Raw genomic sequence first — 10,730 nt, 5'->3', positions numbered from 1 at the left:
CAATGGTTCCTGCAAAAAGTAGGACGTCATCGATATAGATGATTTTATTTTTTACGTCCTTCAGGATTCGTGACATCTCACGCTGAAAAACTTCCGGAGCACAGTTGACACCAAACATCAAACGTGTGAAACGATACATTCCGTTTTCTGACAAGAATGTAGTTAGCTCTCGTGACTCCTCACTCAATTCTAGGTGATAATAAGCATCAGACAAATCAAGTTTTGTGAAAAACTTTGCTCCGTGTAATTTCACCTTCATCTCGTCGATGAGTGGCAAACGGAAATACTCCCGCTTAATGGCTTTATTCGGCGCCTTCATATTCACCACTAAGCGAAAATCGTTCTTCCCTTTTGGAACGGCAGACATTCCGCTTATCCATTGTGGTGCAGTAGTGACTCTCTCTATTATACCTCTCGCTTCCATCTGCTCTAGCCGTCGACGAGCTCCTTCGCGATATGCAGCCGGAATGTTGTAGTACGCGTTACGCACTGGGGGTACACTGGGATCGATGCTAAATTTGATTTTCACACCAGGCATTTTCGGAAACACCGAAGACTCTTCGCAAGTGTTTACCATGTCACCGACTCTCAAGAGACCCATATCACTCGCCGTAGCTCTTCCCAACAAAGACCTGCTACCATTCTCAACAACGAGAAAATCTGCTGTAATCATTGATTTGTGGTACCCAACAGCCTGTACCGTGGCTCTGAAGCTGCATTTCACCTGCATAGGTTCGTTTGTGGCATAAGCGCGCAGAACTGTTTTCAGCAAAACTGTACTCCGATCAATAGATGCTATTCCTAACTTAACTTGCTTTTCCAGCTTAACCCAATCCTCGCCTCCTACGACGTTCACGTCTGCTCCTGAATCAATCACGAACTTGATTGGGCTAGACCTGAGAGAGACTCGCGAAGAGGAAAAATATCAACGTCATATGCAGCCCAGATTCCCCTCTCACGAAACGTCAAATGCAGCCCACCGTTTTTATGGCTGAAAAAGTGAAAAGTATTGTGTTCAAAGTAAACTGTTATTTAAAACCTCAGTCGGCGTAGCAGTTTTTTCCAAAGTTGCTGATAAATCTAAGCAGAAGATTAATTATTTCTAATGTCTGCTACGTTTGCTGGCATGATATTTCACTCTAATGGCTGTTTATGATTCGATGTAATGCAAACTCAATCATTTTTTGCTGAGAGGTTCATGTAAGGATTTGAACAGCATGCGCATAATTGGTATAAACACAAAGTGGAATAAGAAAAAAACTCAGCAATCACAGAAAAAGAAGACCGTCTTCGCGAGTCTCGTCTCAGGGCTAGACGAGCCGATGCTGCAGTCGAACAACACATCATGAAGAGACAGAGCATTAATGTGCTACAATGAAATAATAAGAAAAAACAATGAAATCATAAAGCAGTGACTTTATTTATCCTTTATTCTTATTGATCATTTTATTCTTTTACCTGTTCTTCACGACCACCGCGAAGTGGCCTCGTTGACCACAAGAATTGCAGTTTTTCTTCAACGCCGGACATTCTTGGCCTCGGTGGGACGGTCTTAAGCATCTGGGGCATCTATAACGACGACCGACGTTAGTTCCAGACTGGTAATCGGGAGTGGTGTCCGATTTGAATCTCTTTGCTGGGTATCTCTCCTGCCGATGGAAAATTTGCCTGCGCTTGATGTGACTTTGATTGCCTTGGAATTTGCCGCTACTGACGACAATGGCACTGGATTCGCCCCGGGGGAGCACCATTTCCGCTTGGAAGGCTTCAGCTCGCGTGCCTGCTTGGACGATCGTATTGGAATCGTGAGAGTATGTTCTTGCCGCTTTCTTCAACTCCTGGTTTCGAAGACCTCTCAAAAGTTGAGTCCGAACGAAGCGATCTTGATTCTTTGGACTGTAGTCACACAGGACTACTTTTTCAGTGAGACGCGCATGAAATTTCACGACTGATTCCCCCTCTTCCTGGACCATCCTCACGAAGTCCTCGTGCTCTGCAGCGGGATCCGTCATTGCTTTTAGATACTGGTCAATATTACCAACAAATGTCGTGTAGTAATTGGTACCTTCTTCTACACTTGGTTTCAACTTCGCAGCTCGAACAATACTCTTCAATTCGTCTCCCATGGATAAGAGAAGAAGCTCCACACGACGCTCCGGATCCTTGACATTTGAAAGTGAAGCCGCCATCTCAAAATCTTCCAAGAATCGTGTCCATGCTTCCCACATTTTGCTGGCTGCCACATCTTTCGGGAACGGCTTGATATTATCCCACCGGATAGCACCTCCACTAGTTGACGGAGTAGATAACGGGATGTGTGGCGTTACGGGCGGCGTACACGAAGACGGCGTGGATGGAGCAAGGAATGGAATATGCGGCGTACTGACAACCTCCACCGGATTCTCTCCGTCCTTAGCTCGGGTTGCATCGATGGTTTCGCTCATTCTCTTAATCACATTCTCTAGTTCTAACACCCGATCTTCCAGTTGCTTCTGGTAATCAGGACCGGTGGTAGAGCAAGCAGCATCTTCATCATCGGCATCTTCCTCAGAATTCGAATCCTGTACGTGAGGAGCACGAACGAATTGCCCAACTCCCGCTTCATCGCTAGAGGAATCTTCAATATCGCCCTCAGAAGTGGCTGGTGGGGCACGAACGTATTTTCCCGCAGCAAACATGACGAAAAACGATTCACTGGAAGTTCTGGGAACGAAAATTATATGTTAAGTTTAGGATACTCAGCCTATTCTTCTACGTCTATAATTATTACATTTGATTTAGATGACGATTGTTAGAAATAACTTCGGAAAATAAACCAAAAACTGCAGATTGTTTAGTCTACACTTGTCGAATAACTGTACAAAATAAAACCGAGCAAGTTGTCCGTTGATTTTCTTCTGAGTATAAAGGCAGTTGTATTAGTGTCTCATGAATACCATCCTATGGCTCTACTACTACACTAACAGAAAATAAGATTTTCCAATACACAAGCAGCAAGCAGGCACACAGCTATCACGTGTACTGCCCTTCTACGCCTTCTTGTCGCATGTTCTATTTAAACCTTATGGACCGCGGGACAAATATGCGTAGAGCGGCAGTGTAACAAATATCATCAACCCAGGGCTATGTACAACCGTCCGTCGTATTGCGCATCCGAGTGATCGCGGCCACGTCACTCAACTGGCGCGTCGCTTGCGCGAGTGCTTTGCAGTTCAGTGTTTCATGTCGCAAGTGACCTGCGATTTATTTTTGTCGCTCAAAGTTGATAATTGTTCTCGATTTTGTCTGTACCGACAATATTATTTCATATCGAGCGCGTCAGACGGAGTGAAATAGCTGTATGCATGTAAGGCAACGTTTCGAATACAAGTGAGGGCAAACGTGTTACTATGCCAGGGCCTGCTCAATACATGAAAATACAAGGCACACTTAACAATCGGCATTTTTTTTACTTATTTGAGTTCGTCTATATTTGAATAACAGCGGTCCTCAAAACTCGCTATGTATTAGTTCGTCAATATGCAGTTTCCAGATTTCAATTTTTTTGGTCAATAAAACTCGCATGGAAATCCATGTAATAAGTTAAGTTAAGTTAAGCAATGTTACCATTCGGTAGTGGTCTTCAAAACTCGCTAAACTTTTTCAATCCTAAGAGCGGTCCTCAAAACTCGCCCAACATTTTGAATTTAACAGTGGTCCTAAAAACTCACCAAACATCTTTTTTTTGTATTCTTACAGCGGTCCTCAAAACTCGCCATTTTTTTAATTCTAACAGCGGTCCTCAAAACTCGCCCAACTTTTTGAATTTAACAGCGGTCCTCAAAACTCGCCAAACACTTCTTTTTTTTTTGTATTCTTACAGCGGTCCTCAAAACTCGCCAGTTTTTTTTTTTTTAAATTCTAATAGCGGTCCTCAAAACTCGCCCAACTTTTTGAATTTAACAGCGGTCCTCAAAACTCGCCAAACACTTCTTTTTTTTCACAGTGATCCTCAAAACACCTTTTTTTTTACTTACCGATACTTGCAACACTTTCACGTTGCAATCACTGTTCACTTTGAGAGAAACGCAACAGTAAACGCTGACTGTGTGTGTGAGTACGGCAGCCACTTCTTTGTGTTAGCTTTGTGTGTCCGTTGGCATCGGAATGGGTGATTTCCATAAATTGATTTTAAACTATTTTCCAATCGGTTCACACCACAGATAACAAATACTGTAACCTGTAACACGGTCGCCAAATGTGCAACATCAGATTCTAACAGGAAATCACCCATTACGAAGGCCAACTCTCGGTGGTTCAATCGCACGACTTACCTCGTAAACTGTTTGACTATCGAATGTTCACCGCTCCTCTTGTGTGAGTGGTTTACGAGCCGAGACGACATCAACACTACGTAATATAGGGTAGTGGATACCTGTGTCGTCTCGCTCCACACACCAGGTATCTACAATTCATTCTTTACCACTAAGTACAGCACCAAGCACCGACGAAGCCCGTATATTCTACCTACGGGTGCGACACTACAATCCCAACAGGTCTGTCATGTCGCACTTTTAACCAAAATGGTCTCTAACGTCATTTTTTTATTCTCCACCTTGCAGTAAATCCTGATGAAAAACTCAAGCGGCTACCTTCATAGATTGCCACGCGACTATTCGTTTTTTAAAGATTTCTATCTATCGTAGATGGCGTATTATATCCGGTCAACTGTGGAACAGTTTTGATGCAAAACCAATTCTTCTGCCTTCCTCTCATTAGTCACCTGACGTGGCAGGCGTCATTGTTGCTAGGAAATAGAAGATTATGTTGCAGAGTTCGATCTGAATTGATTTTGAAGCACGATCAAAGCAAGCGAAGAAAAACCTCCCATCTGTAGCGGTCCATGATAGGCAATGTATCGCAAGTTGTTACAAGTTTGATAAATGAGAGCAGCGAACGAGAGCCCCAATGAGAGAGGTTTTATCATGCACTGATATCACCCCGATCATATCAGAGCTATAACAGTATACAATAAACAGGCTCTCATGATGTACTGCAAATCATGATTGTCACAGAGAACGATAAGTGAGAGATTCGCTCAATTTTCTCAGGATTAAATCCTTGGTTTCAAGCAGTCATTTGATTGGTTCCTTGTGTAAGTGATAAGCTGATCTGACGATACTGGCGTGGCAACCGAGGGCGGCTAATCAAGCTCAAGCTATTGTAACATAAGTTTTAGGGACCTATTTTGTAAATCGAGCAGATTCATGTGACTCGTCTGAATTCATTGTCGATCAAAGCAAGCATGCATATTTTAGATGTCACCCGTCGACTCCCATAGTAATCCAGTCACATAGAGTGATAACTGTCGAAAAACTCGAGTGACAGAGCTGAGTCGAGCGATTTTTTCGGTCGACAGTGACTCCAGTCGAGTCATTTTGATCGACTCGACTTATAAAATAGACCCCTTAGTCTTGCACAATAATTGTTAAACAATATTCCCACAGGTTTTTAGTAGTTGGTTCGAATTTTTAGATTTTATTTTTCATTATTAACCCGTATGGACCTGAGTGAAAGCAAACATACTAAAACCCTCCCAACTCAGCGAATACTCAACGGATTCAAACAAAAATTTAGTCAGTATACTGGCCCACATATCTAGTTTGTAGAAGTTGTTGAAGAAAGTTGGAAACACTGTTGTAGTCGGAGTTATTGCGGTGGGTCACTGGGTCAAGTCTAGTAAAAATAGGCAATTTTTTTAGACATGCCAAGTTATTTTTGTTTATTTTCAAGGAATCATTAGGATCTGATATTCAACATTATAAATGAATAGTTTTGCAACGCTTAGAGTGTACTGGATGCGGCCACTCGGACTTAATGCCCTGAAGAACCGGCTCTAGATTTGTTGGATATTAAACCGTTTCAATTATCTAAAAGTAGACATCGAACATAATAGTTCACATGGGAATAAAGTGTTCCCATAAGCTTGACACAGATGTTATGATACGCATTGTCCACTTTATCATAAATGTGTGGCGTCCCGGGGAGCCGAAAATGAGCATTTGTAGGATCAATCAAATGAAGGAGACATGGTTATCCAATTAGATCCTTTATCAGAAGTTTTACGCTAATGCGTTTTTCTTAAAACTCCTAGATAAAGAGTCCACATTATAGCCGATTTTGAAAATTATCTGTGACTTGAAGTTTGCCTACCTCCATAGACATGACACAGAAGAACAGAACCCTTGCCACCCGATCTGATCCAGTGGTCCACCGCAACAACTACGGCCACAGGAACATTCCCGAGATTCTTCGACCACTTTTAGAAACTAATATGTGTACGAGTATACTGTCAAAAAATAATTGAAATCCTTTAAGTATTCGCTGAGCGGTGAGAGTTTTAGTTTTTTTTCTTTCACTCAGGCCTATACGGGTTAAATGAAAACCAAATAAATTACTAAGTCATCCTATAACCTTAGACTAGATTAAATTGTAGAAACCCTAACACATTTTGGAAAACCGTTCGATTTTGGTACGGTGTTAAAATTATTTTTTCGGTTGTTAAAATCGATCCCTGGGTATATAAAATCCTCAATTTAAACGGAACAAACATTGTTCCAAAAAAAGACACTTGCAGACGAAACAGTATTATATTTATTTGATAGATATTCATAAATCAATGTTTTGACCTTTCAACGAAATTCATGAATATTTTTTAAATTTTGTCTGATGCATCATGAAACACTTGTTTTTTTAGTAATATAGGGGATAGTGATATAGGGATATAGGAAATATAGGGATAGTGTGTGGTACTGAATGAACATTGTCATAGATCTTGTCTTCCAACCCTGTTATGATGACAGACAATCAAAAGCCTGTTGAAAGATATCCGAGAATGTAGCTGCAGATCGAATATCAAACGATCTAGTAGGCATGGCACAACTTCGACGCTTCACTCCTATAGTCCTAACGTCAGAATAGAATGAAAGGTTCTTCGTGGGGCACCCGCTTGCCAACATCGATTCCGAGCTTCACATTTGGCGAACCTGCCAGAATTTTAAATAAATTTTCGTGTTCCTGGAGAGCCTGGATTCGTTAGCAAGCGGGAGTGTCCACTAGAATATGTGTTTGTATCGAGTGCTTCTTAAACCGCGTGTGAGAGTGATTGTGGAGTGAAGTTTGAATCTGATAAAAAAGGCATATATCTGTAAGTAAACAGCAATGTGGTATTTTCTATGAGAAAACTGATTGAAGATGAAATATTACATGAATATGTATTAGCCGCTTCACTACTCGTTGAAGCAGCAATTTTTCTCTCTGTTCTTGTTGTTGCTCTCATTGTACACCAGCATCACCTCAACTATTTGAGTTGCGCGATGCAGGTTTTGAAGTGAATGTATTGTTTTGCTTTTGAATTCAAACAGATTACTTCGATGAAAATATTTGAATGTAAAAAAAATGGAGAGTGTGTTTCATCTGTTTTATTCTATTCAAAGATTATGTTCATTTCGAGCTGATTCATCTAAGTTATGAAGTGCGTATTCTGCTTTTATCATTACTATTTTCTGCATGAGTTGAACGGAAAAAGAATAACGTTAGGAACTGAACTATTTTTTTGCAGAAAGTCAGTTGAACATATCCGTGCAAAATGTGTATAAAAATATCGTATAATAAAGTATAATTTGTATAATAAGTATAATTTGTATAAGAATGTGATTTTGCAAAAGAGAAGTGAAGTGTTAAAATTCTATTAGTAGTTTTCTTGAATATTAATCAATTTGTATAACTTATCAATTAGTAATTTCAATCGCACAAAAAAAAGCCCGTATCATTTATCAACTCTGCAAATTTCTATATAAACAATAATAAAACATCGCTTTGTATGTATGTGATCATTTTATCGTATATTCTGTGATCATACGCACATTTCTATATGTTATCTCTCCTGCTTTCAAATGAAAATAAAATAGTTTTAATAAAGTAAGATAGAGTGAAAAATGAATGTTAGTGCGTGCAAATTTTCCTTGCCATGGGCGATTTTGAATTGATGTTCCAAAAGTAGATTTTTCGTTCCAATTAATCGGTTTTTTGTTGTTGAAACAACATGAAATCCTAATTCAAGGGATTTGGTCTTAATTTGAGCCATTGTTCTTGTAAATTTGCTTACGAGTGGAAAAATAAAATGGATACAAAGGATTCGATTGAATAAACGAATCGATTCGACGTATCGAATTTGAATCGATTCAGTATTATCGATGTTTTGGTAAAATTTGCCCAATAGTGCACATGATTGTTTTCTTTCCTATTTGCTTCAGTACATTGTGTATTCAGTAATGTTTACAAGTTAGGTGTGAAGCATACTGAATCGGTTATTTTTTTGTGAATTTTGTGTCGATAACCGGTGAGGTCCAAACTATTCAAACCTGCTTAATTCATTAATATTTCTAAATAAATGCCATGTTAAAAAACATGTTTGAATGCAAAAAAAATGTCCTATACGCGACTGGTGATTGCAATGGAAAAAATGTCCTTAACACAACTGGTGTTTGCAATCCAAAAAAAAAATGTCCTTAACGTGACTGGTGGTTGCAATAAAAATAATTATTCTTGCCGCGATTGGAGTTTGCAATAAAAAAATGTCCGTAAAAGCGACTGGTGGTTACAATAAAAAAGGAATGTCTTAATCGCGACAAATGGTTGCAAAATATGTCCTTAACGCGACTGTTGGTCGCAAACTTGTTCCTATCAATCAATCTTATTGATATTGCTAGCGCGACTGGTGGTCGCATATTTGTTCTAAGCAATGGTGGTGTACACTTGCCACCGCGACTGGTGGTCGCATGGTTGTTCCTATAAAGTGCTATTGATGTTGTTAACTCGATTGGTAGTCGCATACTTGTTCCATTGTGGTGTACACTTACTACCGCGACTGGTGGTCGCGTTTTTGTTCTTAGTAACTGCTATTGGTGTTGTTAACTCAACTGGTGGTCGTATAGTTGTTCTTAGCAAGTATTATTGATGTTGTTAGCTCGACTAGTGGTCGTATATTTGTTCTGAGCAATGGTGGTGTACACTTGCTACCGCGACTGGTGGTCGCATACTTGTTCTTAGTAACTGCTATTAATGTTGCTAACTCGACTGGTGGTCGTATACTTGTTCCTATCAAGTATTATTGATGTTTTAAGCTCGACTAGTGGTCGTATATTTGCTCTAAGCAATGGTGGTGTACACTTGCTATCGCGACTAGTGGTCGCAAATTGGTTCCTAATAAAAGTGATGCTAACATGCATGCGCGACTGGCGGTCGAAAATGCATCTATAGAATAATATATGTAAGCCTAATGATGTCTAGTAACTTAGTAGATCAAGGTATGTTATATCAAAACAAGTTACAACAGTCAAACAAGTCTTCGAGTGAGTTTTTTCGTGAAAGTACGGTGGTTTGAATGTACAACAAGATGAGAGTCAGACAATGATGCTACTCTGTTCAATAGGTATATGTCAGTTTATTAATAGCAATATTTTGTCCAAAATTAGTTCGTCTTAGAGATGTCATTGCATAGAATTAGCTTGCTGTTTCTAATGAATGGAACAACATTCAACCGATCAATAATTTCAACGCCGTATCCTACAGCGGAAAAAATGTTTCCAAGTCGCATGTACAAGTGAACAGTTGAGGTATGAGACAGTATACATCGGGGAAGTTCTTAGCGATGTGAAAGATAAATATATCCTGAATTCTCAAAAGCTTTCGTGATGACGAAAACGATGTGAAAACTCATCACTTAAAACTTTCTTTTTCCTGAGAAGAGGGAGGATGTGTGGTACTGAATAAACACTGTCATAGATCTTGTCTTCCAACCCTGTTATGATGGCAGACAATCAAAAGCCTGTTGAAAGATATCCGAGAATATAACAGCAGATCGAACATCAAACGATCTAGTAGCCATGGCACAACTTCGACGCCTCACTCCTATAGTAACGTCAGAATGGAATGAAAGGTTCTTCGTGGGGCACCCGCTTGCCAACATCGATTCCGAGCTTCACAGATAGATTCGGCAGATGGTGCTATGCTACGTGCAAATGGTCTGCAGAAACATGTTTTTCAAAGTGAAAAAAGTTTTTTTTTTCTTGTTGGAGGTTGTATCTGAAGACAATTTGTGGAGTTTGTGTTATTTTTTACTTTTTTTTCGATTTGCGCGCGTTTTGTTCGAGCTGAATCCGTTTCACGCGACTCGTTTTTTTTTATCTCCGGTGTATGTTAAGCGTATTGATTTAAAAATGGAATGGTTTGCGGATGTTGAAGATGGAAGTTTTTTTTTTATCGATTTTTCACGTGCGGTGCGTGCATTTTTCGGGAATGCTAAGTTACGGCTTAAACAAGCGTGCCCGTTTATGTTATGTAGTGTTTATGAAGAGTGACGGATTGCAGAGGAGTTCAGAAGAAGGAATTTGGTGGGTTTTAAATATTAAATATTCGTCGGCCAGAACGTCTACACTGTTAAAAGTAATGAAAATTACTGTGGACGTAATTCTCGTTATGACTGAATGTAGCCTGACGTAAATGATGAAACGGCACAAAAACGTGTTCTTGAAGATGTGTTTGTAGGAAGAATGAATTTAATAAAATATGTTTAGTATCGTCGATGAATAAAATATAATGTATAAATCCATAGAGTAGTTTAACAGATTCAGTGGTACGATTTATGTCAGTGTCACACAATTCATTCAGAAACGCACACATAACCAAAT

At 39.7% G+C, this 10,730-nt stretch overlaps 1 long non-coding RNA gene across 1 annotated transcript; it reads right to left on the bottom strand.

The window, feature by feature from the left end:
- Positions 1-858: 858 nt before the first annotated feature.
- Positions 859-1,472, bottom strand: LOC110674358. Its single transcript, XR_002498789.1, has 3 exons — positions 1,459-1,472; positions 1,317-1,369; positions 859-896 (listed from the first exon to the last, which is right to left on the bottom strand). It is a non-coding gene; the product is annotated as an uncharacterized LOC110674358 (long non-coding RNA).
- Positions 1,473-10,730: the final 9,258 nt, after the last annotated feature.

The sequence above is a fragment of the Aedes aegypti genome, chromosome 1 (genome assembly GCF_002204515.2).
Source record: "Aedes aegypti strain LVP_AGWG chromosome 1, AaegL5.0 Primary Assembly, whole genome shotgun sequence".
Classification (NCBI taxonomy): Eukaryota; Metazoa; Arthropoda; class Insecta; order Diptera; family Culicidae; genus Aedes; species Aedes aegypti.
This window is presented reverse-complemented; position numbering and strand designations above follow the sequence as displayed.